The 27878-nt window shown below is 45.0% G+C and overlaps 1 protein-coding gene across 5 annotated transcripts in view; it reads right to left on the bottom strand.

Annotated features, from left to right (window-relative positions):
* The window catches only part of Fhos (Formin homology 2 domain containing), a 101376-nt gene extending 74598 nt beyond the window's left edge, over positions 1-26778 (bottom strand). For all 5 annotated transcript variants that reach the window (XM_089594224.1, XM_089594230.1, XM_089594238.1 and 2 more), the window contains exon 1: positions 26669-26778. The gene's annotated coding sequence lies outside the window, so the exon portion shown is untranslated. The remainder of the gene's footprint in view (positions 1-26668) is intronic.
* Positions 26779-27878: the final 1100 nt, after the last annotated feature.

Raw genomic sequence — 27878 nt, 5'->3', positions numbered from 1 at the left:
GTGCAAAGCGTACGGGGTGGCAGACAATCGGAAGGGGATATGATATTCCTCGTCGGCGTATGTGGCGTGGGAAGCCGCCGCGGGAGGTCAGGTATATAATATACGTGTACATTATGTACTGCACACAAGTGGCTTTTGTAATGACAATGCGCTGGCAGCGGGCACTGTTATACACCCATTGTCCCTCTCCTCCCCCTCCCTCTTCCATACATTATACATATACACGGTTGAGACCGCTGCCGCATCCACGTGGGTTTCTCTTGTCTCTCTCATCCGCGATTTCGTGCTACGCCGAGCGGCAAACCCTTTCTAATCGGCAGCAGCCCTTCCCCACTTACCCCCTTGAGACACGCATGTGTAGCTACCTATCTCTCTCTCTCTCTCAAGTGTCGCAGAGATGGTCGCGTGCGTGGGAGGAACCAGAGAAAAACCCTCCCCTTTCCATCAGCCCCGGTGTAGCCACGTGTCGCGTAGAACGGCGCGGATCCTGATCGAGTCACACCTTGATGATCGGTATCTATGTGTTTAGGTGGATATTTGTAGGTAAATCTTTTTTTTTCCTTTCGTTGTAAGAAAATTTGAGTTTTGTTTAATCGGCCGGTAATTGGTTCATGCATAATTTATACGTCCCGCAGGGGGAAAGCCAAGTAAACGTTTTGTGAGAACAAAGCGGACGACTCGGCCGCTTCCGCGTTCGTGCAACCATACATGTATAACCACGTATAATATACATTGGAGCTCTTCTGGCTGCAATTTGGCGAATCATAAATAAATGTCTGCCACTCCGGTGTGTGCTTGTGGTGGTGTAACCCACGCATCCTCTGCTTTTCGGGTAAATGGAAAATGGTCGGAGTAAATCAAATTATATTGTTTCCCTGGCAAAGTACCTACGTAAATGAGCGGTGAAATAAGTGCGGCTCGCTTGGGTGTGGAAGGGTGATTTTAGTTCGATGAAATGTCAGCTCTCGTGAGCATCGCTGTATGGGAAAACCGAGAAAAGTGCAGGTACCGTATATTTAACGACTTTGGGTTCACCGAGACCAAGCGTTGCACGTCGAACTGTTAAAATAAATAGACTGGAGATATTGAGACCGTAACGAGAGAGCCCCCTCTCCCCCATCGTCCCGTTGCAATATTTTCCAGGGTCGGAGCTCAAGTTTCAGCCCTTCAAACAATCCAGCGAATCGATGCTCCGTTTGCTCCAATCAAATTTAAAATTAGGCTAATCGATGGCTCACCTCTTCCAAGCAGCGTACCTTAATACATATACATATATATATATATATATGCAAACTTCTCGGATGGATGACACACCCCTGGAACTTTGCGAGACGTCTCGAGAGCTTTCGCTCTTCCGTGCGGGTGCATGGAAATTTTGATAACTATTTTTCTTTTTATCGCTCCTCCATACGATGAATTAAACGCCACCGAGATATTCATCAGGATAACGAGGCATACTTTTCGGGACGCTGCCTGTCTGTCCTGAATACGTTTTAATTGCACGGACCCTGCACTGCGTGGGGGGGGGGTGTAAATTAGTGCCAACCTGCCAACTCGATTCGATGCACTGCCATCAGTCAATACGTATCACATGCATTTTTTTTCCTTTGATGTGCTTTTTTTCTGTCCTTTTGGCTCTTAGGTACGTTTTGCGCTTGAACCTTTTGTTTCGAGCAGGAAAATCATCGTTTTTTAATTATAATATTTATACGCGTAAAAAAGCTCGTACAGAGTATAATTTACGGCCGCATTGTAAGAGACGCCATTTAATGATTGTGCGATAATTGTGGGTGATTCCGAAGATGTGTGCCATGACGAGTCAGCAAAAGGTATGGCGGAGAGGGGACACAACACAAATGTGTAGCTGCATGTGGGTCCGCGAAATGAAAAAAAAAAAAAAAAACGCGAGGACACGAGCAGTACCATAACAGAACGCACGGCACGGCGCAACGTAACGGCTGCAGTAGTATGAGCAGGGGGTGAGGGGGACAAGCGAGGGTGGGAAGAAATAATGAACAAGAATTTAACTGCACGGTTACACATTGTCAAGCGTCCGCGTGCCATTCTCGTACGACTTTCTTGCGCCTTTCTTCTCTCTCTCTACGTCTTCTTCTTTCATTCAACACGTCACATATTATATACAAGGTACACGCGAGTAGCGCGTGCCGATGTTAATAAACAAATAAACGAGACGAGCACTGTCCTTTTTTTTCTTTTTTTCTACCATCACTACATCGGTAGACTTGAATGCGGCCCCGTCGTCGTCGATGGCAACCGTTAGACCATGGTATAAGTGCACACGTAACGATCTCGCGGCCGGCTTCTTTTGCTCGCGTGTTTGAATTTTTGTTGAGCAAACGTAGTTAACCGCCGCCGACACTGTCGCACGTGTATACCTACTCTCCGGGGAAGCAGAATCATTGAAACGTCGCGCGCGGCTAGCTGTGCACGTGCAGTTTGCTCCATGCTGTTACTCATTGGTTTGTTAATTTACAGTTGCCCATGCCAACAGGTTTATTCGATCGGCAAGTGCAAAAAAAATAAAAAATAAAAAACCAATTTCCATATCTTTACTTGACCTTTTAAACGTTGACGAGTTACCACGAAGATACGGGCATACAAATCAATGCCGTTACAACGGGAGCAAATACTTAGGGTTTGTGCGAAAATTATGCAACCCGTGTAAACAAGAATCTCCCGAACAGAATATTATTGTAAACTCCGATATCCTTACCGCATACAGTACGAGAAAAGAGGCCATATATTTATTGCGGATTCTTCGAGCTAGTCAATGTCGCTCTTCTGCTTGTATTTTTCCTGTCTCTCTGGTCTTTGGCTTGATGAAGCCAACGTGGTCGGCTTGGCGATGATTTAGGGCCAGTAGTCGCCGAGTGCAAGCGACGACTCCCGAAGAGCATCGGTAGAGCTATTAAACGATCGCGGGGAGCGAAAAAACACCGGACGCAACGGCGATACTTGACCCTAGAATGCTGTCGGATATTTTTCTCCTTCTTGTCGCTCTGTGGGTCTGATGGGACGTATCGACGACAATTTATGAGTTTATTGCACCATTCGTGCATCCTCGGGAATAATTGCCGCGCTCTCGCATCCACGGCTTTTTTGCGGGAATCTTATGCGCTTGTTCAAGGCGAACGAGGCAACGTTTATTTTGGCGATAAGTGTACAAGAAGTCAAAGTAAAAAGTTCTCCTTTCCAGACAAATGTTTGAGTAACGCAACATACGTTTTAATTACTCTTCTTTCGTAACATTGCACCTGAAACGTTAACGGCGCAGTTTTGGCGTTACCATAACTCTGTACACAATTTCCTCCCCCCCCCCTAAAATAAAGTAGGTACGTTCTTCCTCGCGTGTACTTCATAATTTTGAAAAACTCAACAGTGTTTCTCCAAACCCTCCTTTTCTTCTAGCCTTAGAACATGTAAGTGGTATAGAATGTGAGCTGAGGTGACTCGGTGATACGCGTTAATCCTTCGGAAAATCGAATAAGATCACGACCAAGAGCCCAGCGAAAAAAAGAAGAAAAAACAGCCAGTAGCTACCATTGTACGGCATTACTCCCGAGGCCTCGTTTTCTGGAGCACCGCAGGAATAATTCCGTAGATCCAAGAGCACATCCAACGAGGGAAAGGCGAAAACAATCGCGGTAGCTGCTACACCGTGAAATACATAACGCAAAATCCAAGCGATATATCCACACACGGCACAATCAGCCGGGACATCTCGGGGCACATCTTTAACTGTAAACCCATGGGCTCCGTGGCAGATCAAAAATTTTATATGTATATAATATTTATGTGCAAAAGCTTTGTCGCACTCGTACACGCGCGGCCAACGGACCGTTACTCTTATTATTTATTTATGAGATAAACGCGCGCGAGATCCTCGACGGCCGTATATAAGTGCCCGCGCGCGCGAGTCGTAATGTGCCACCGGCGCGCGACATCGCCACCGTATACATACACACACATATACCAACAGAGGGAGAGATATGAATTTCCCCCTTTCGCAAAATGCTGGCGCAGCAGCGGTGGAGGAGGACGACACCCGAAGCCGGATGTGTTCCGCCGGGTTTATCTGTGACCCGCTCTTCCCCGCTCGGGGTGACTCTTATCGGGGATCGAATAAATCCCTGCGCGGACGAACGAGGGATGCGTTGGAAACTATCCCACGGAATATCGTGAGTTGTGCGTGTCTGCGGCGTCCATAGTTCGCTTCGCGGATAAATACAGGCGCACCTGTGCCAGTTGCCACTGGACGCCCCCCGACGTCTCTATCCACGGGTCCAATGGAGCTCTACAATTTGGTGTTTCAACGGATAGGGGTCCGTTACTGTGACGTAGTTGCTGAAAAATCCAAAAATCTGGTGACAATCGGTGTGCTGCGCGAGGAGCCGTTGCGAAGAAGTAAAAAGCTACCTGTTTCGATATACACCTCTGCCATGAGATTCGAAAACCAAAAGATGTAGCTTTGGCTCGATTATCATTCAATTAGGTAGTATAATTGAATTTCCAATGACCCAACTTTGCCCCACAGCGTAATTTCCCATGGTTGGACGAGCATTTAAAATGTCACAGCCACCGCCACTGTTACGGAGATCAGCTACAGAGGACAAGAGTTACATTCCCCTCCGTGCGTACTCAACAATTCCTTCCCGCTAATAGCTGCAGTGTGTATACCCCATGCTCCTTGCCGCTTACGCGGGTATATAAGTGCACGTACAACCACTGTTGCTTCTGCGCCGGCGGCCGTGTGCGTATAAATGGTACTAGTTGCTCACAATAAAACATCGCTCCCTCTTCTTCTGTGGGAAAACGAACAATCCGACGAATTTGAATCCCGGCAAAAAGTTCTCGTCCCCCCCCCCTTCAACCTATTGGTCCGTGTACGAGAGAGTATGTAATTCCAATTGAGCAGACTCGTCGTCGGCTTTAAGGATTCCTCGAGAGTCGCCGAGCAACTATACCGTACAGGTACACGCGAGCTCACAATCGGCACGAAAAATCGCCAAGCGCACGCCCAGCTTACACGTGCACTGTACCCCCCTTTATTTATTTATTTATTTATTGTTTCTTTTTTTCTAATTTGTGAAAAGTAAAATCCTTGGCTAATTTGATCTCAACGAAGCTGGTAAATTCACCCTAACGAACCTCCCGTGCTGAGTGCCATCGTCTGATCGTGACCGACAATGGAAAATCGGATCGAGTCAAGGAGTTGAGATGAATCGTTTTGACGGTATACAAGTCAAAAGTCAACGGCTGCGCCGAAAAATTTTATAATACCGATACCGGCCGGGATCATAGACTTCAGTGGAGTCCAATACAATGTGCATATACTGTAACGTATGTAGTCGGGACAAAAACACGAGTCAACGCGCACGAAACGCGGGCCGGCGTGTACTTATATCCCTGCACATTTATAATATAAGCCGTATATGAGCGCGCAGAGAGAAAACGGAAAAAGGGAGAGGAGGAGGGGGAGGCGATAGAGCGCGAGTGGCATCGGTAAGTAGGCATATAGGGGCCGAGATGTGGAAGGGACCACCGAGCGGCTACTGCTGCACGGTAGCTCTAGCTGTGCACACTCGGCGTGCATGTTGCCGGGGAGAAAAGGAGGAGGAGGAGGAGGAGGACCAGCGTTCATGAAAGGCTAATGAAGACGTGTCGTTGGTCCCCGTTCCCAGAATCCCTTTCGTCCTCTTCTTCGCGAGTCTCCTCTCTGGGTATGACCGTTCGTGTGTTCTGGCCTCCTCTCCACCCCCTTCCCCTCCCGAGCTTTCAACGCGGGACGTACATTCCGATTATTCGTTCTGATGGGCTGTTAATGCCGATTTTTTCCACGAGTAACTACTACTACTACTACTTTTTTTCCTTTTTTCATCCGATTTTTCGAGGATGCAGGAGTTAGTTGGAGAGCCGAGGGGATGCGGCTGCTTGTTACGCGGGATTATGATGGGTTATGTGGTAGCTTCCATGCTTTGAAATTCAAATGTGTGGCATCGATTAAGACTAGTTTAAATTACTTGTACGCCCAGTTATAAGGTGTATTTTATACGCGAGGACCAATACACGTATACATTTATGCTCGTTATGATGGCCGGCAAATGCCATACGTATAATATCATTTGGATTTTTTTAAAAAGTGCACGTGCGGTCGAGGTAGTTCTTACTCTCGTAACTTTTACGGGATAGAGCCAATTTACCTTTACACCGATCAACTCGTCTCGAAAAGTGTGCACGAGAGTGCTGGGGATGTTCAACTTACCTAGAACAGAAAAAAAAGAATGGAAACGTTAGATTCAATTAAATGTACCGATAATGTAAAGTGTATTTCATCTAGTTAACATTAGTACTACGTATCTCCAAGTAGTTTTATTGGCAGGGATGTGGTCCCAAGGTTGATTGGACATAGTTCTACATGGGTTTGTGTGTCCATCTCCAATGACGCCTTCTATATAATATACCATAAATGCTAAGGCCTGTGATAGAGGGGACGGGGGTGATTACGCCACACTCGATTAATGACATTCATGATACGTAACAAAAGCTTTTTAATTGAGGGAATTTAATTTATCACGTACCCTCAACAAACTTATTTTTCTCTTATGATCGTATCAATTTTAACATTATCCAATTTTCTGTAACTTGTGCACGCAAGTTAGAGATAGCTAAGTATTTATCATAAATAATGCGTTTACAAGAGCGTGGGTAGAATATACGTTCATACATATTGATACAATCGACCTTCTGCCCTTTGATTTGCTGTTGACGGGAGAGGAGACGATGCTTGTGTTATCGTACTCCGAAGCATCAGCCTTTTGACGTCTTAATTACCTCCACACGCGGTGCGCCTTTTTTTAGTTCTTTTACGACGTCGGTAAGAATCTATCGGCTGGTCGAAGGGCGTATAAGCCATTTTGCACCTTCACGTCGCATCTGGCGCGCAACGTCGACGTCGCACGACGCAAGGGGTATTAAAAAAATTTTGCACCTGCTCCTCCGGCGTGTCAGCCGTATGATATGAAGCCCATGCAATATGACACGCCTGCCAAACTTTTCCCCGTAATATCGGTTTTTGTTTCCTGGAGAGATTTTTCACCTCTTGCTTCGAGTTTAAAAATTTACACTCGCATGGTGCTACTTGGAAGATATTGGACCCCTTCGTCGAAGAACAAGTGCAACAACGAGAGCAAAAAAAAAAAAACAAAAGTAAAAGTCCCAGAATATGGCGAGCAAAACAAGGGGAGTCCCGATGAGCTAGCGATAGAGTAACGAGCTCGTGCAGCTTCTTTCCCCCCCGTGTACGGCGCGCAAAATAATCGTCTGGCGCCGTCGATTCCGAGAGCGGAATTCGGAAAATCTCGTAAACCCGACGCGGCCGGGCAGGGATGAAGAGATACACGCCGCGCTCATCGGAGCCGGTTGCAAACGAAATTGCGATAATCGCTTTTATCGCGCCGGTCTATCGCCTCGGAAACGAGAAATTGCATCGCGCCGCCGTCGATCCTCCCGTTGAGAGGAGGTCCACGCGGACCTTGAGCCGGTACGGCCCTTCGTGTGTTATTAAGACCATTATTGTTTCATTCATGCGGCAGATTAAAAAGTGTATTAGCCGGATTTTTATCTTTCCCCCGCGAGATCGGAGGGGCCGATTAACTCCGATGGGGTATACACGAGATAAAAGCGCTTACGGATCCCTGTTCCCCCGGCAACTGTGATTTTAGTTTAATTTCGCGGACGAGCTATATTTACCATCGTGTTTCAATCGAGAGGCTTCCTGTTAAGCCGTTGCAGGTACACCACGCAGTTTTGAGCGATACACTTTTAAGGGGAGATTCACCGTGGGCGATAAATTACAACACGTGGAGGGACGAATCGCTGCAAAGTTGTTGGTGCCGATGAGTCGGTCGCAGTATTTCCAAAAGTCCTGGACGCGTTTGGATCGTTTTGCAACCGGGGGATCATTGAGAGACGAAAAGCTCGGTGCCAGAGCAAAGGGAAAGAAAAGGCATCTTTCGTTATCTTTTATTATATACGACAGATGGAAGAAAAAGATGGGTCTTAGAGAGGGTAGAGAGAAAGAAAAGTTGATGGCCCGGGGGCTGACTCTCTATACCACGAGATTCTCTTTATTATCAAGGACCCGGGGAATCTTGGCTAGGTACATGCAGGGTACACGTATATATAGACAGCGCGTGGCTTACATGCACATATTGTATACTGAGCGGCAGGAGTTGTGGCGCCAGCAATGGCCGCGGGGCCCTATGTGCATATACTTGTACTCTCCCGACAGAGAAGCTCCTTTCTCTCCCTCCGCGATTTTCCCGGGCTCCCTTCGTCTTTTTTTTCTGCTTTGCTGTGTAAGTACATCCGCACGTGCCTCTCTCTTTTTTCTTCACGTGTGGACTTATTGCAGCAGAAAAAAGAGGGAGGGGGGCATAGCTCTTGGGAAGCAAGTTGATGGACACCGTTTCGTACCAACACTTGTTATTGACCATAAGGCATCGTTGCTTCATTGTTGTGAAGTTTTCTTACTCCTCTCGGTGCAAGTGGGTTTTGAGTTTTTTTTTTTTTTTTTTTTTTTTTTTTTTTTTTTTTTTTTTTTTTTTTTTTACGCTAAACCATAAAGGGTCATTGAGTCAAAAAACAGGAATTCGTAGAGTACACAGAGAATCGACTTTTCAATCTATATACTTTCGCTCTCGATTCCACGCCGAAATCCGTACGCGTGCATTTATTTCTCATTGAAACCATTCATCTCATAGAGTATGCAAATTGGAGTGTCCCGTGAAAAAATGTAAAAACTTGGAAACCCATTTATACACCGTACAAATTGATAATATATCCTTTTATAATAACGTGGAGGCGCACCAGCTCGCGTCATACAAGACACGCGCACTCGCGCATGGATAATATACGTATACACAAAAGCGATAAATTCGATACGTCTCTAAAAGCTTTTAGAAACTTTTCATTCCCGAGATTCCAGCGCGGATGCACCCAACCGTGGTGCATCGCCAAAGAAGCGCGAAAATCTAATTGTGAAAGTGTTGCCGGGTTTCGCGGCGCGGTCAAAGGACCCGGCCACAGGGACGACGTTGCCCTCCTCCTCCTTTTCAAAAAATACCGGAAATCCCTTCTCGAAATTCCACGCGCACGGGCGCGCATGTCCGTCGTTCTCGAGGCGAGCTGAGCGCGGTTGCGCCGAATTTCCGACCCAACGTCCTTAAATGCCGATCGTGCTATGTACAGTGCAACGATACTACCTACCACCATCGCTGCATCAACTACGGGATACTCCGGATGGTACAAAACAATTTCGAAACGACTCGGGGATGGTTTTCAACACCATAGACGACGATTTCCGTGAGAATAAATAGTATACGTATACCATGTACCAGTCCGTAAAACGCGTTGATTAAAGTGTGAGCATGCACCCTCCGTCCCTGCAGGCTGGCGATTATTTTCTTCGCACCCACTCGATCCTCGTGCCGTTGGTTCGCTTCGTCAAAATACGATTGTTCCATCGAACTCATTGATTACTTTTTTCGCGTAAAACTGAACGGGGATCGGTCACCGGTGGAACGGTCCAACGAGAGCCAACGGATCCAGGGAATATATATACGTACTCGGGTGGGAGGGAGTTGACACGCCACGGATAACGAGCAAAATGGACCCTCGAGCGCACGTACGGGGCAGTCCGGAGGAAAAAGAAAAGAACAGAAGGGCAAATGTACCTGACGGAGATAGAGAGGAAAAAGGGAGGGGGAGAGGGAAGCGGGTATTATTAGCCGCTCGAATTACTGGGAGTATAGTCCTGGGCGAGCTAAAAGCTCTTTCGCGGCTGAGAGAGGGAGATAGAAGCGTACAGCGAAAAAGGGAGAGTACAGCTCGGAGTCTGCCATTGTGCTCTCGAAAACAGTGCATTTGGATTACGTGGGCACCTATATCCCAAAGAAGAGCGGGGGGTGGGGGAGAGTAGCTCGTAAAATTGGCCGCCGTTACCTTAAAATGGAAATAGTCCATTGACGGCGATGTTATGTATCGCAACAAAAGAGAGGCACCTATCCCAGGGAGGTACCTTATACAGCACACCCCGGAAGCGTAAGTCTCTCTGTAATGCAGCTCCAACGCTCCATTCTAAATCTGCTCGCACATATACATACCATTATACGCACAGTGCGAGCATACGAAAGCGCTTTTAACTCTACCGTTTAGTCATTGTTGGTGTTGTTGATGTTGGTATAACCACTACTATGTACTACTAGTGTTATTGTTACGCTCAGCGCCACGGGCAGGTTAGACTAATTTTACATAATGTTTGGACTCTATTGATGTGTCTTTGTGCTCTCGCGTACACACGTACGTATAGTTCACATATAAAGAGAATCGTTTGAGCTGTCGATTTCGAGCTGCCTCTCGAAGGACATTGGTGTACACCTACACACACGCGACGAGGGAGAGGATGATTTGTAGGTATCTCGAAAGAAATAGAGTTCGTAACGCGCCAACGACGACTTTCTTTTTTTTTTTTTTACATTTCATTCGAAACAAGACGCGCGAAAGAGTCGTAAAGCTGGATGCTCCGGAAGACCCGGATCGATGTATTCGTCCGGCGAGCAACGATCTAAACGACGGCACGTGACGAGCGAGCACGTGTACGACCATAAAACCAGAGGCTCATCGAAAACTCCATCTCTATTCGTCAAAGTGCCGCGTGCGAAGAAACGCGAGCCACTGCACTGCTGCCTCGGTATAGACACACGCGGAAAAGGATCTTGCCTCCTCCGCGGCGAATCTACAATTCCGATGTCGTCGGGGAGTATACCTTCCTACGAAGCCGTGCGCGCGAGAATGAAATCAAACTGGATTCTGGGGCTGTGCAACAGTGGTATTGTTCTAGATGTTCCTTTGTATATACGTATACGTATCTCAAGGTGCTATCTTGAAAGAACTCGGTTTCTTGTTACTGACTCCGTGAAATTTTGATGAGCCAAAAGTGGGGGTTCTCTTTGGAGACGAGTGTACCAATACTGTCTCGGAGTGTTTGAATGCAAAATAATACTTTCTATGTGTAAACGTTAAAAAAGCTTGTGAACACGCTCATCTCGCGAGCGATGGTAAAACTCGAAACCTATAACCTGTGTCACGGAGCTCGGATGAACTATTACGTCAAAAACTTTGTCACAAAACCGTTATCCAACATAATGAAAGGGAGACAAAAAAAAAAAAAAAAAGTTTGGTACTAAAAATTCGTTCATCCGCGGTAAAACCTTTCCAATACCGTCCAGCTTTATCACCACAAATCTTCCGACGCCAGTGGTACAGAGCAACGAAGAAGGAGGAGGAGAAAACGGACGGCTTGGCCGGTCTCCAGCTGGTCCTTCGTCCTCGCCGTCTGTCGCTGTACCACGCTTTACCACCTCCATTCGCCGCAAAATCAACGTCAAGTGTAGGAAAGTTCTCGAATTACACGGACGTGGAGAGCTACCTGTCATGCTTACATGAAGGCGAAACTTTGTTTTTCTTTGACCAAAAATCCTCTTTGGCACACGGGAGCTTTTGATGTTTGTGCTATTTAACAATGCTTCAAAATTACAGGAGAATGTAAAACTATACATTAATTTCCCTCCCTGTTTTTCCGAGCTCCCTAAGCATCAGCAGTTGTGGCTCATAAAGATCGTCTTGCCCTTGAGAACGCTCAAGCTGCTCGATTAGGCAATTGGACAAATTAATAAACTAACCGACATACCCTGAAAATCACGTTTTCATAATACGTGCTGATAACACCCTCTTTTCTTTTTCTTAGCTCATCCGCATACTGTTTTTACTGTAACATAAAAAAAACAGCCCCATTTCGTTGGTTCCACAATGCTCCATATCCCGCAGCCTGTGATGCGCACTTTAGTGTTCGAACGTCATTCCGATGTGCTTTCATTGAAAACGGCCTCGATGTTACTTCCGTACGCACTCGCTCGCGAGAGGAGAGTCCCATTGGACATGTATGTACCGTTCTCTGATGTACTCGGCCAATACTTCCGATAAAGAGTGACAGGGGATCAGGGGTGGACTTTGAATGAATGCCCTGTTCGGGTGAGCTCGGAAAACCAGATTTATTTCACGTAACCATCACCACACGTGAGCCGATGTTCTCGAGAAAAAATCCTCCATGCATCGGCCCTCTCGTATGAGTAACGGGGGTGGAATCGGCTTATTCACGCGAAACGAAGGTGGTAGTAAGTAGGAGGCTCTTGATGGGTATCTCCACTCGCTTGGGAAGAAGATTGTTGTATCGTTGGGGGTAGCCGGCTGTCGTACACGGGCTGATAATAAATTCATTTTAATTGCGCCGGTCGATCGCCGAAAAAATGCGATCCCGCGTGTAATTATAAGACGGGGCTGGAAAAGCGCGCATTATTTACAGTCCAATTAAAAATCCCGCAGCGACTCCTGAATTAACGCCACTGCCGATCCCTATCACCCGCGTAAGCCGCGTCCTGCACAGGAGGGGTGGGGGGAAAATCCGAATTAATAAATTTTCCAATAAGATAATGAAGATATAAATTCGAGAACTGACCGGCAATGCGCGCGCAGGTATCGCACTCGCGGTGTGCATATCATCGGGCGAGCGTGCAATCGGTGGGTAATAATTTTGAGCCTCTCTCTCTCCCTCGAGCTGCACTCGGCTGCGCGAATATTGATAGGAGAATAAGCCCGGAGTGGTATACCCGTCTCCCTCGCATGGACCGAGGGTATAAACTTTGTGGTGTATGCATGGGTGTAACGAAACTAACATCACACGTAATAGTACGGTTCGAGAACGTACTCGCATAGTACCTTGTGCCTTGAAGTATGTTTACTCGACGTCAGACGCGCTTCTTCTGCAGCACGTGCTTATGTCTTGATATCGAATGCTCGGAGGGAGGAGAGCGAAAAACAAGACCACAGTTCAAGGGTGTACGAAAAAGGCATGCACTCACAGAATGACGTACGTATAAGTATATTGTGTGCACGTTCTGATTATTGATATCGTTAAAGTATATAAATAAAAGAAAACGAATAAAAAAGCTCGGCCAAGCTCGATCCTCAACGGTTATTACGATACAGGCACGTGCACAAACGTGAATGTATATCCTCACCCGCAGCGAGAGAGGCGGCAGGAGCAGGACTCATCCTCTCTCGGTCTGTATGTGCCAGAGAGCGCACATGGAGAGCAAACCATAAATCATGGCTCCGAGCGAGTAGCATAAATAGCGCAAGATCAAGCACGAACGGGAGCTGGCTGGCTGACTGTGAAGCTACCTTCGGAGAGAGACAGAGCAAGTCCGAGCTCGTATATGCATTTGCTGCTACACGTGGCTTCTGGCTGACGCGATTTATCCGAGCAGGGGAGGAAGAGTGGCACCAAGGTGCGAGCACGTGTACATTGAGCTCGTACACTTGCAGCAGCTCTCTTTCAATTGACCCTTCGCTTGACAAGAGATCCGTCCGCATTTCCTCTAAATCAGACGTCGGGGAGAGATAGGATATACTTCTCGATTCCTGATTTGCTTCGTCATCGCAATATTTCCATTTGGAAATCAAAAGGACCGTCCGATATTCACAACAACCCGCATTTCGGACCCATCTTGTATTGGACTCCCTTATAGTTTCCAATTCCCTCGGCATCCCCGGGAAATCCAAACTCATGACTCCGCGAAATTCAGCTTAAGTCGTGTAAACATTTTTTGCTGCGCAAGCAAGTAAAGCGGCAGCGGTAACATCTTCGCGTGTCTTTTCATTTTTTTTTCCTTGTCAGCAGAGGAGACAAAAACAAGAAAGATAGCATACGAGGGTGGAAAAAAAAAAAACGATCCACTATCTTCATCTCGATCCTGCGGTAGTCCTGGCATACGCGGTACTTCACGGAAGTCCCCTTCGAAGCGCCGACGGAAAAAAAGGGATAGCTCCACGTGTAATCTCGTCTGTCGCGGAAGGGCAAATTTCTGGCCGCTAATAGTCGAAACCCGGAAACTCCCGGTGCACTCTACTCATCGCCAAGACGCGATTATTTTTCTGCCGCTGTGGCTCCTGTTCACGTCTAACTGCTCGTGCAATTACCTTAAAATCATATTGCAAGCAAGTTAGTTCGTTGGTTTTTTTTCTTTTTTTTTCCATATTAGCAAAGTATTCGGTTACATAATTGTTGTATTACGTTTACTCGATTCTGTTTTAATTAAACGCCTAAGCTGGTGAAATATCACCTTTTTTTTTAAGTAGGTACTTCATACCTATTTTACGGGCTGTTGAATAAAAGTAATAATCATTACTATTTCACTTCGGAATCAAACGAGCCATCGTCATGATACAATAAACACGTTAACCGTATAAATATACGAGAGAAAATTGAGCAATAAAAATCACTTATTCCGGAGTAATAATAAATATTTAAATAATTGGGCATAAAACCGACCAACGAACCAAAAAGTCCGGCATAACAGTAGGAATAATTTGAAATTCAAATTAATTCTTTCTAATTAGCCGACCAAGAGGGGTATTAAAAACTTAATGCTCGCGTAATTACATCTAGGCCCCACTCGTGTTCATATATATATATGGAAAATCCTCGGGAGGGGGGAGGGGGACGTTTTATGAATTTAATGTTGGCGCGCACTGCGGAATTTGCGCTGCTGCAGTGACAGTTGTCGTTGTTAATAACGTATACATACACACATGCAGGTCCAAAGAAAGAGAGAAACGATTCAACGTATACCAAGTAGGCGTGTAATGATGGCGCAGTAGATAATTGCAGGTGTATACCAGTGTGTGTATATATGTATACTGATACACGTAAACACGTAAACACACGCAAGAGTCACCTGGGGTGGTTGATGAGGAAACGGATATTTTCTTGCGCTCAGCCGTGCCAACCCCCCACATACTACTGCATTCTGCCTTTTATACGCCAGTTAGAGAAGCCGCTAATAAGATGCGTTGACTTGGGTATATATGTATGTAAACGCGCGACCATAGTTGTACGATCGTAGAGTCCCCGGTATATATGACTAGTTTTCATTAAATTACGATTACGTCGGAAAAATGGGCTTTCCCGTTTCAGCCCCCATTAGACGCTTCGTGACTCGGCCAGACCGTTAATAACGCCAGACTGAATCGTTGACAAATCCGGTGGAGGATGATGACGATTTGACCCTGTACTCAACTCTACTTTTCCAGAAGATCAAACAAAAATCATTGTCTTTCAAAAAATTTCAACGCATCACTTTGCAGTGAACGCACGTAGTGATGAACTCGCAAATCTTCATGCCTGTACAACACAACTTTCAATACCAACCTTGTACTTCATTTTACACGCCTCCCCCCAATTTTTTTTACACCTCTACAGCTTCGTGCTGCTTCGCATATGTTTTTTCTTTGAAAAGCAACTCTTTGGATAAGGAATCAAATTAAGTGGGATGTTCCTGCTGACGATCTACGGATTCGAACAAATTTAAGAAAGCTATGTACATCCGAAGCCGTCCTGTTCGTGTTGAAGGTTTTTGGGTTGGTTCTCGTGCACACAGCGGAATGAGAACAATCCGTCCCAAGTTTGATTGGCCCACAAAGAGTTTAATTTGCCGATCGGATCAGCGGACAAGTTTGCACGAAACTGTTGGAAAAGCACCAAAATCCGCTCGTTAGAGCTCGGCGATCCGGAATTACCTGGTATAGGTACTCAACTATACCCTCGAAATTTCATCAACGCGATAGTAGCGCAAGGTGCGCATATCGTAGCGCCAGGATCGCCCTTTCTATAGTACACAATCCCCGGGCGCTCGTGACGTTAAACTCGCACACACGTACTTGTGTACACATACACGTGCATCGGAGATGTGGAGCGTGTAAGTTACAGCGTGTAACGTAGCCACCGAGTGGACCATAAATTGAATCGTAACTTAACCCCCTCCCCTTCCTGCCGATTCTTGATTTACAGTGTCTCCACGGCCATCGACGCCGTTGTTGCCGCTGTACCGGTGGTAATTTCGATCTGTCACGCGTTTACCACCGTGTCGCAGCACCGTTTCTAATGGCCCAACTGGGACTCTCCGGTATACACCGATGGCCCTGGCGAAGATGTCCCTGTTCCTCGGCCAGGTCTCATCTGAAATTCCAAGAGCTCTCGAGAGGAAAAAAAATCGTCCTCGAGACCGAGTGAGCCATAACTCGTCCTGGGAAATCGATGACAATCAATCCCCGTCCAATTTTCCGGCAATTAAATTTCCATCGAAACTGCCTCTCTCTCTCTCACGGAAGCTTCTGCTACTGCCCTGGGGTACCGGCGCTGGACGATTTTTAATAGCGAAAGCGTCGCGAATCACCACTACGAGTTTACTGACGCGGTTGTCGTATGTTCAACCTGTAATTTCGTCTCGCGGGGCAATTGCCAGAGGATGAAAGATGTGTTACGACGCGAAGTCTAAAACGTATACGAGTAAATCGTCGTGCGAGAAGAGGTTCAAGGGACACGCGATGGTCGCAAATCGGTGCTGTTGTAGCTTGATTTGCGAAGCGTGGCTCTTCGAGATTTCCTTCGAGAGGATTCTTGGAATGATTGAGATCACGGTTATCAACGTTAGCCAAAATTTTGGTACGGGCCTATTCCTCTGGACACCTGACCCTCTTACCGAGGCAAAAAAAAAAGGCAATCCCATCAAAGTGGTCGATCTCGCAAAAAGTCAGCCAAGCCACCAAGTACTACCATATACTTTCTCGCAGGCAGTGCCGCCGACACAGTGCTCTCTCGTGGCAAAGTTATTCTCTCGCACATGCACGGGCAGGAGCTAACATGGGATGGCAAAAGCTCGGATTGTCCATCTGAATTCAGCCATTCGTCGCGATAACCTGCACCTAAATCTAAATTAGGGCGACGCACATACGAGCTTAACGGTTCGATCGCTGATTTAGTCCGCGTAGCACAGTTTCGCCTGAATACCCAAGCTCCACGTGCCATATAAAGAAAGTGAGACGCACGCGGTGCTGCTGCTCCCCATCTCTCTCTCTCGAGTTATTCGCAAATTCCAGAGCGATCGCCTTAGCGATGCAAGTACGAATGTCACATGGACTATGCTCCCCTGTTAGTTGACGTTGCCGTTTGCCTGCTGATGGAATTTCTGCCCGACTTACGTGTACGCAACAAGTGGAGGCAAGACGAATGTTTGAAAATTCTATAGAACTGTACTGTAGTCGCTACAGCGGGATGTGAAAATAAGTCGAGGTGACAAATCCGCGAATCGCAGCTCGGATGGATAAATATCATGTACCAAACGATTTCCGACCTGCAGCTGTAGCGCTTTTTCTTTCTCCTACTTTTTCCACCGAGAGCGAAAAAAAGAAGAAAAAAAAAAAAAAAAGCCCGAGAGAAAGAGAATCGCATTATTTATTTATGAGACTAACGGCAGTGGCGATGGCATATCGACAGTGGGAAACGAGCTGCTACGAGGGAGCATCAGAAAACTCGAAACTGCAGCGCGACAAAAGATATTTATAAAGTCCACGGAGAAAAGGAGAAGAAGACGGAGCTACAGTGATTCCCCCGCGGCAAACATGCCCTGGGAATAGATCGCGAGACTTGTTTCCGGGCTGTGTGGGGGAGAAAAATTTCAAGGTATCGTGATATTTGTAGAAATTGTTTTGGCTTGAAATTGAAGAGATAGAGCGTTACCTCTCCATCATTAGCAGTAAAAAGTGTATACCTATCGGTTGAAACTGCGGAAAAACCTCTCGTGGAAGTTCAACCATCTGTGAAAACACCACCATTTTCCTACAAAAAAACTACGCCGAACACAAGCGCCAATTCTCTGTTTATCTTTCGCGAGAAATCGAGCCCGTAAAGTTCCTTAATTTCACTCTTTAAGCGCTGCGAGAGAGAAAAAAAATGGGGGGGGGTGGCTCGGGGCGAGAAGGGTTTACTGCGCCGACACTCCCACCGGCATTCAGAATCCCTTTGAAGATCATCAGCTCGAATTCTACGTAAACAGATATCCCCCGTTTATTTTTCGCTTCTCTCTCCCCTTCTCCAATTTCCGCTCCCTTGTATCACGGCTCCACCACCGCCGCATCGCACGGTCCATTCGCGCGGTGTAAAAATCGACGGAGCTTCCCGGAATCGTCTGCGAGAGCGGTAGCTCTTGTTTGTTCTTTCTTTCCCCTCGGGTTCGCACTGCCGATCGTTTCGCTGATGGTATATTCTTCTCCTTCTTCTTTTTTCCACCGTCGTCATCAGCGACTCGAATCCTCGAAGAGGAGGTAGTCTTGATTGCGATTGTTGTCAAGGACTTACTCGTGGATTCAAAGCTCTATAGTATCTCTTCGACACAACTACTGTGGTACACCATCTCCATCTGAGGATTTCTTCGATAGAAAGCACTACACACGGTATGTAGTTGAATTTCTGCAAGACAGCACAACAGCGATCAAAATGAAGGACGCGCAATTTCCATGTGGACTTGATTCCACCCGCCTGGCTGCGTCCCGTGAGATCAACTTTTCCCGCGAGCCTCGCCGACGTTCATCTCAAATTTTTTTCTTCCCCTCGTTGTCTTTTATTTTCGTGCCATCGCGCGCTTAATGAACTCGTAATTCCGGCTCGAAGCAACGAAAGAGCTGCTCACGCGCCAAAAGTAATGGGTCTATTTACAGCGAACGTGCGTTGGCTCTTTTAGCCTCGTCATTTTTCTCTTTCCCATGTTATTTTTTTCGGACGTTCATTTTTTTTCGCGTGGAGCTCCAAAATACCCTGTGTTTGTTAATTTCAGGCTCAAACAACCTGCGCGTGTCGCGTGAAATAATAAAATCAAACATCACATTATCCCGACCGACGCGATAAATCAACGAGTAAAACAACTCGGCGAGTCTAAACGATCGTCATAAAACACATCGGACACTCGTATCGCGCCGACGAGTTCTCCGCTAATGCAGCCTTCGAGGAAAATCACTCGGCACTTATCTGCGTTATCATCATCTTCCGTCGCTTTCACTCTCTCTGTGTTTTCCTGAAGTCCAAAAATCTCCGTAAGCTGAGAGACTTTCATCTCCCACAGTACACGGACCAGAACAGCCGAGCCGGGCAGTTGATTTCTATGGTGCTCACATTTTTGCCATGCACGGAAATTCCAAGTTGAAATTCCAAATTTCGAATTTCCCCCCGAAATGCCATAGCGCAAGCGTCTCCTTCGGTAGCTTCGTCAACTAAACAAATACAAGGTAATTTAGGTGGAATCGAAGCAATTCGCACACGTGGGATAATCATGTACGCACTTCCTCTTTTTTTTCCCCCCCCCTTTCCTTCCGAATGCAGAAGAAATAGAAAGACGCTCGAATATATCATCACACTAGAAGCGCCTGACGGAAAAGCGTGGCTCATTGTGTTCGGAGGCGCGCTTTCGCGCTCGCGCCAAATCCGGCGCGTGCCGTGCGTATCTCCTCTTCGGGAATAATGCCCGCCTGACACGCGAGAGAGTTCACCTTTCTCTCCCTCCTAAATGGCTGGATATCGTTGAATCGGTCGCGAAAGACGGTGTAGGACGAGGCGCGGGGCTACGCGGGCGGAAGTCATATTCGCTATGGGTAAAAAACCGGAACGAGCTGCTGCTTATGCTGCTCTTGAGCGATACGCCGGGGTGGCCTTTCGAGAAGCGTAATGAGTCTAAGAGCCCAGATAGTTTATTTTTAAGATAATATTTCCTCTCTCGTATATCCGTGCAAATTTCCATTGTGGGCCCATGATTTGTTTTAACTTTCGTACGAGTTAAGTAGAAACAGCCAAGTATGGTAATATGTGCGGGTTGAATGTTTTGAGTAGAAACAGCCAAATGTGGCAAGACATCATTGAGATGGACTTTTGTCAGATTGTATGTTTGGTTTCTACTTGACGGTTTCAAGCAAAATCAGTAACGCATGGTGATTCATGGAAGTTACGAGTTTTAAGTAGAAACAGCCTAGTGTGGTAAGACAAAGTCAAGATTTTTGTACCGTTGTACCGTTTTTTCGGGTTGTGTCCTTCAAGCACTAATAGCCAAGTACAGTAATATATATAAGGTTGTTACACTAAGTAAAAAATAGCTTAATTCAGTAAGACATGACTTATATTCATCATAATACGTAGGTGTGGTAATCCATTAGAAATAAATACTGAAAGTAAACTTGATAAACAGCTAAGTGACGATGGGCTCAGTTCAGATGGACTTTCCTGAGACTGTAAGATTTGTTACAACTTTCGTTCGGAGGTACAGGTAGACGCTGTTCAGTGTGGTAATTTTTGAGCATGTACAATTCAATTAAAGTAGTTTCAGTCAAGTGTAGTAATAAAATTAACTATTTTCAGTAGAAACATCCAAGTTGGGTAAGTCGCATCTGATTTTCATTGTTTTTTGAAATGCTTGAAGCCGAAACTGCTGTAATGTATGATGACCCATCGGAGATAACATTGTAAGTAGAAAGAGTAAAAACTGGTAAGACAACAATAAAATGGATTTTCGCATTATACATATTGTACGGTTTTTTCGAGTCAACTGCTGCAAGTAGAAATAGTCCAGTGTGGTAATCCGTAACTGTTCAGTTTTTCAAGTAGAAACAGCCATGATTGGTAAGACGCACGTGACATTTGTTTTTTTGAAATGCTTAAAGCCGAATCTGCTGTAGTGTATGATGACCCATCGTGATAAACTTTTTAAGTAAAAACAGTCAGGACTGGTAAGACAAAATTAAAATTGATTTTCGCATTGACTTCTTAAGATGGATTTATCAATAAATCTATTATTTGTTTAAACTTCTGACCAAGTGTAAATTTTCAAATCTGAATAGCCAAGTGTGGTAATAAGTCATAATTGTTTAGTAGAAACATCCAAATGTGGTTAGACTTATTTGAGATTTGTGTCAACACAAATAGTTTTAGATACTTCAAGCTGTATCAGCCCATGTGAATTAAAGCTTTTAAGTAGAAATAGTCACATCTGGTAAGACATAGTTAAGATGAATTCCGACATTAGTATACGTTTTTTTTGGGTTGATTGCTCAAAGTAGAAATAGTAATCTATGCAAGTTGACTAGTGTTAGTAAAATTAGCCAAGTTGAACAAGACGTGATTCTTATATGGGTTTTTGCATATGTATAATTATGTTTGAATTTTTTCTTTGCACTTAATAACTAAAACAAATCAGGTATCCCAATAACTAAATAAAAAATGATCAAGTGGCAAGAAAATAAATAAAGCGCGAGAATGAAGAATGGCGAACAAACGAGGACATTGAGAAATGGCACGCCCGAGCAGTTTTCCTTACGTGACGAGGAAAAATACTGCCAAATCATTAATGCGAAAGAAAACGAAAGAATGAGAAGCTGAAGAAGAAGGAGCGTCGCGCCTCTGGTGCTAGGAAGCGGTGAAAAGTATAAAAAAAAGGAAGAAAAAGAAACTAGGGGAAGAAGCCGAGCGGCAGCTGTTGCTGATAGTTCATTGCACGCCAAGTCGAGGGAGAAAGAATGAAAGAAGAGGAAAAAAGAGTCGGAGCTACCAAAAGTATCCATTATCGGGGCAGCTGTTACAATCCAGAGGATGTTAATGTTCCTGCAATCGAGCGTGTGATGTAGGTATCCGGAGTGAGGAGAGTAGGAAGCCAGAGAAGGGGAAAGGTGGATTTAGTTGGCCATTTCTCTTTCCCTGTTCTTCTCCCTCTTTCTTTTTCTTCAAGTTTTCGCCCCTCTTCGATGTGAGAACAAGTTGGCCGGTGGTATATCGATCATTGAAATTTCAAAATTTCGTGCCCACCTCCTCGTTTGCGGTCCGTCTCTTCGAGTAGTAACTACAGAGTCTCCTTCCGAAAAATTCGAGATACTTGGGACTTTTGTTTCCAACAGCTGCACCGTACTCGTCCCGATCAGCTGTTACATGTACATTTCCAACACAACGCTATTATCATGCTTTTTTTCTCGTCAGCCGCACTTACTTTGTTTGGTTAATAGCGTTTTTCGATCGATTTTCGATGGAAACGCCAAACCCGCTCGGCTAAAAAATTACACAAACTTAACGGTCAATAAACTACAAGGTTCGTTACGAGCTGACACAAAGGGATTGCACCGCAGCCGGCACGGTCTGGTTGAACTTGAAATTGAATTATTGCGATATGCCTCGGCAGAAATTCAATCTCGCGATCGGCAAACGCTGAAAAAAGGCTCGGAATAGTAAAACGAAACCACTGCCACCTCCATTTACAATAACAAAAAAAAAGGTTGCATTGGATGGACAAAAAAAAATATCGCTCATCAGCGGATAATCATTTCCTCGTGGGGCCAAGGTGGTATGAATAAAGAGAGGGAGAGCGAAAGTAACCATTTCGTAAATGAGAAAAGGCGGATGTGCAAGAAGTAGCTACAAGAACAATCCTTTGTATGCATATCGAAGTCGATGTACATAAGTGTATATGAGACGTTAGGCGAACCGTAACTTGAATTGTTTGGAACGCGATGATATTTGTACAATCACCTCTTTACGGGAAAATAAAATAAATACGTATGTATATATTTTTATTGTGTAATATGTGTTGGGTTGAAAAAATTATTACATCAATTTTAAACTTGTTACATCAACTAAGTATGGATAATACCAGTGTTAAACTGCAGTAAATCGAATAATCGAAGCATTAAACTCAATTACATTGTTCAGAGCGAAGTAAAAATTCCAGACATAATGGACTGCTGACCACAATGAAAATTAACATCGTAAAGAGCTTCAATGCTCATGCAGACAAGCAAAAATCAAAACTCATTTCGTTGTTGAAAATTCCCTTAAACTTTGACAAGGGATGATTTATTTCCAAGCGAGCTCTTGCTTGCACTTTCAGAGCACTTATACTCTTTACTAGCCGAGAGTACAACAAAAAGGTGTGTGTGTGTGTGTGTATGGATGTGTGTGGGTGTAAAAATTTAACAAATTGTATAATGAAGAGTCGCAGCTCGGGGCTTCAGGATGTTTCATTACCTTCGATTACTCCCTATTAAAGCTACGAGTAGGTACACTGTTTTCTCTCAATATACCAGCGGCAATGGAAAGTCGGAAGAGAGATGCGCTATTTGCGCGTTGGGTAAGTACGTGTATGCATATGAGTTGTTGGTCTTTGTCTCATCATATAAGGTACGTTGTAGTGCTTACTTTGTTCGTGTACTGTGTCAACTGTACAATAGTTGCATTGTTTCTGCAGGTAAGGTTGTTAAATTTATGCAATCGTAACTTTGAAAAAATAAAAAAGCCCTATTCAAGGTCTCTATTTTTACTGTAAAAATTACGTTTGAAAATATTACATAAAACTTTGGTTTGTTTACTTTTCAGATTCCTCGAGAAATCTAATAGAGAAGAACCACTTCCCTTCGATCGCCTCGGACTACATGAATAACCGCACACTGATGTACAGGTTGATCACTCGGACAGATACGGTTAGATGCAGGAGGCAGTTCAATAGTGGTATATGTATTATATGGGCAAAGATCTTCTCTTGGAGGTACACGTGTACAGAACAAGATTGTAGGGTACATTATATGGCTGGTGGTGGTGGCATGAAAATTCACATGCGTAATGTGCCGTTCCCCATTTATTACCAAGTCGATACAACACTAAAGGTAATCGCGGGTATACGATGGCACATATATGGTGTATGTATACAATGTACAGACGAGTGCGGATGGCTGATTACTCGCGGCAAAACACACTTGACGGTGGCTCATTGTACCTGGTTGTTGAACCCCTGGGAGAAGAGCCGAGCCACGTTAAGATTTATCCAACTGAATTATCAGCGTTTTAGAGCGCTAGATCGCCGGATCCAGATAATAGGTGGGGTCGATGTCTCGTGCACGGGAGGTGTACCTGCAAATACATGCCATGTGTATGTGTGGGTGTATGTGTACGGCAGAACGAGCGATGATGTCGGACACGCTTCGACGATGCTCCTTTCCATCGAGACGTTTTTTTGTAAGCGTGTCTTTTGTGATGGCTTAATAAGGGGGGGACGCGAGGCTGATGATGGCCTCGTGACGAGTCCCTGTCTCGAGGGGCTCCGGAAAATAGGTGAAAATTAAACTGTTCCCCCTGAGATATTCGAGCCAACGATTCCCTCTCGACAACTATTATATTAGCAAAGTGTGCATATAGGCACGCGTGTGTACTTTACGCGCGCGCTCGGCGTTTACTTATGATTTTACCTGAAGGCTGACGGATAGAAAGTTGGATCGAAACAACGGCGCTCTTCCGAAAAAAAAAAAAAAAAAACAGTTTCACACTGCAGAACAATCCACTTGAGTTGCGTGGCAGTTTGAGGAGAAACCGATGTTAGCTTCGCGTGTGGATACGTGTATTCAAGTTCAGGTTTGCAGAGATCTGTACAAATAATAGAGAGGAGCTTGTCCCCTTTGCACACAGGATTGAGCGTTTTGTCAAGTGAGTGAAACCGGAGGAAAAAAAGAAAAAAAAAAAAACAAAAAAGGTTAATACGCGGAGAGAATCGGTTGGTGTGCTCCCCGTGTAAATAACGCCGTGGCCATTAGATTTTCCTCTTCTCTGGTAAGCACGAGCCCACACTTTCTTAGCCAACGTCCCTGACAATGCACGATTCCCGTAAAAACCTAATTATCGTAAACCCCGTCCTCGGCGATTGTAAACAAAGATCGGTATCTGCGGCGACGCTACCGCCGCCTCTCCTCGCAACAACTCGATCCCCAACTTGACCCTTTCTCGCGCCGCGTCGTCAATTACTGTGGCCGTGGCCGACTTTAATTGAATGGTCTTTCTCATCTTCTTGCCGATATAATGTGCACGTTAGTTGCTGCTGTGTACCTTTTGACGCGTCGTCGGTTCGATTCGACAAGAGCAAAAGTCATGAGAGCGAGAGAACCTTTTGTGTGTGTAGTACCGATGTCGGCAGGAGAAACTTGCTCCTCCTGTTTTTTTAAACCAATATCCTCTGTTTTTTTTTTTTTTTTTCTCTTTCAACTTGTATTTATAAACACGTGTAACGTCAGGTCATTGGAGAGAAGCAAAGTGAAAACGATGGCACTGCATCAGTATAGTGGCAGTACAGTAGTCAACGACGAGTAGTGGCCTCATTATCATCGTTTCGGCATTAACATCGAAAGAAATTGCAGGAGGAGCCACGGAAACTCGTGACGGGAATCGGATTAAGCTGTGCGCGCCCGTCTTCGGCGTTTACGTGTGCTGTTGCTGCAACCTCGGCATGTAAACGGTGGGTAATGCTGCTGTATCGGTAGTACCTACACGCCGGCTGAGTTGTTGATCGTGAAAACATGTTTGGGAAGAACAATAATGGCCAACGATTTTCTTTAACTTTATGACGCTCTTACACTGCGGATGTGTCTGTACCTGATGATTTTTTATGATTACCGTCCACACGAGTTTCACTTTTTCATTTTGTGAATTTATATGTTTGTTCTGCTACATTTTCATGAAATGTTTAGTTAATTTACTTAACGTACGAACAAAACGTGAGATATAATTCACCACAAAGAACTTGAGTGATTGGTGGAAAAATTTTGTATACATAATTTTTGGTGTAACCAACTGTATGGTCAATTTTTCCGTACAACCAACGTGGCCGAAACAGGTCAGCTGTCGATATTAAATCCTTGAAGACTAGTTATGATTAATTCCAGACGCAGACTTTGTGAAGTATATAAGTACGCAATGCACGCTATAAAAACATGACCAAACTGTCTTAAGAAGATAACACATGAATCCCTGTTATTTTTTTTAAATTTATTTATTTTATATTTTTTATAAAACTTAAAAAATCAATTCAACAAGCAAAGCATCCTATAGGTATACCCCTGGCTGCACCAAGTAAACCAACTGAAATCCCATATATGAAACGTGTGTATTATTTTTGAATTTTTTTTGCCTTTGCTACTTACGATCGGTACAGCTGTCGGTCAAGTATACGCACTTGTTTAAAAACAATTTGTATTGGTAACATTAATTTGTAATAATTATACAATACATCGATTGTATGTTCAACAGGACTTACAAATCGTTAAGTGATGTACTATCGCGTAGTACATACCAACACGTACCTATAAGAAAAGCAAAGAACTTCAAAAGGATCAATGACTTTGAATTATATTAAATGATCAATGAATAGAAAAAATTATTTCATGGGTAATCAATTACTCGTTAAATTAACCAAGTGAATACTTTGACGGCTCCATAAGAATAGTCTCACGTCTCAATCATCCATGCGTTAATTACGCTATGACATCGTGAGTCACCAAAACCAATGGCGATGGATAACAATAAATTATTGAGCATAAAATACAAGCAATTTCCGGTAAGCGTACACAATGCCCTATATCATTTCTCCCGAGAGCAAAACGATACAAGTATAGAGCATATATATATATATACCCACGGTCATAAATAAGGTATATCTAATCAGAATGCCGGGCAGCAGGTAGATATTAATCAAGGGCAGGCAGGAAGCGGGGTACACAAGATAATACTATCCCCATGCTTCTATATACTATACCTACACGTGGAAGAGGATATATAAAGTAACGATACAAGTAGGGTTGCACCTATTCGTGTACGTGTGAGAGGAAGATAAATTTCGGGCAAACTTACTTGGTCTGGAAGCCCTCGAACTCCTCCTGCTGCTCGCTGATGGACGCCTCGAGATCCAGGTAAGCCCCGTAATCGCCGTCCTTGTACAGCTGTAGGGCCGTGTCGTCGAGCTGCAATGCACAAACGACGGAATACAAAATTAGTATACGTGCAGTCGTTAGGGAGCACCACCTCCCCGTAAACGGGAGTAGGCATATAATATAATGTATATACATATATGTAGGCGAGCCTGATGTCACCATAAAGCCCGCACGTGCCGTAAGACTCGATTGCTCGCACGGAAAACGAGACGGCATTGTTGCGCTCGAGAGATTTTTCTTCGTTTGGGGTGAACAGTAGGTATATGTACGGCAGAATCGCCGGGAGCAATGAAATTCCCATGATTTCACGAGAACTTTACAGTTTTAACGTTCCGCGTAACGGTAACAATGGCACTCGGGACTTGTAGGTAGGTGCATTATGTATAAATAGCAAAATGCCCGATGAAGCCCGTCGAACGCACAGAAGGGACCGGTCGAGCGGCCGATCCGGTACATATACCTGCAACGCTCGAATGAATTATCCGGGCTCTACTGCGTTTCCGGTATGTATATACACCAGCGTTGGAAAAGAAAAGAAGCTGCACAGGTTCTGCAGGTGACTATACATCTTTGGCGAGGCGACGACGACGGCGCGTCGCTGGGAAGATGAATGGCAACTTAATTGCGTTATTATACGGACGAATCGGCAAGGGCTCGGTTGTCTTCTCTCTCTCTCTCTCTCGCTTTCGTTTCACTGGTGCTTATTATACATTACGACGTGCCATCGTTTGCGCCTTGATAGCTTGTTTATGGCCGATAGCCCGTCGACGACCACGAGAAATAGTTCGCGTGGGCAGGAGCCGTTGGTATTACATACCGATGCCGTCGAGCAAATCGAGCATCGAGCGCTCGGGGACAGGAGATGTGAGATAGAACTTCGGTGGAACAGGCCTGGTGGTGTACGATTGCCAAGATGAGTGGGAAGTGATTAGAAAAATCTTGCAGGCTGATTGTGCGTGAGGATCGGTTTGTTATTGCCCGTAAAGTCATGTTATCGTCTTTGGTGACTTTTTACTATGTCTGCTTCCGGGGATTTCCGAGAAATAGGGGTGTTTACTGCTAGGGGCTTGGTTCTCCTCTGTTTTGCGGGTAACAGAGAAACGTGACAATGTTTGAAATAAATTGAAATT

This window comes from Copidosoma floridanum, unplaced genomic scaffold, assembly GCF_036245765.1.
Source record: "Copidosoma floridanum isolate Cflo_tuat_1 unplaced genomic scaffold, Cflo_Japanese_pri ptg000001l, whole genome shotgun sequence".
NCBI classification, from domain to species: Eukaryota; Metazoa; Arthropoda; class Insecta; order Hymenoptera; family Encyrtidae; genus Copidosoma; species Copidosoma floridanum.
This window is presented reverse-complemented; position numbering and strand designations above follow the sequence as displayed.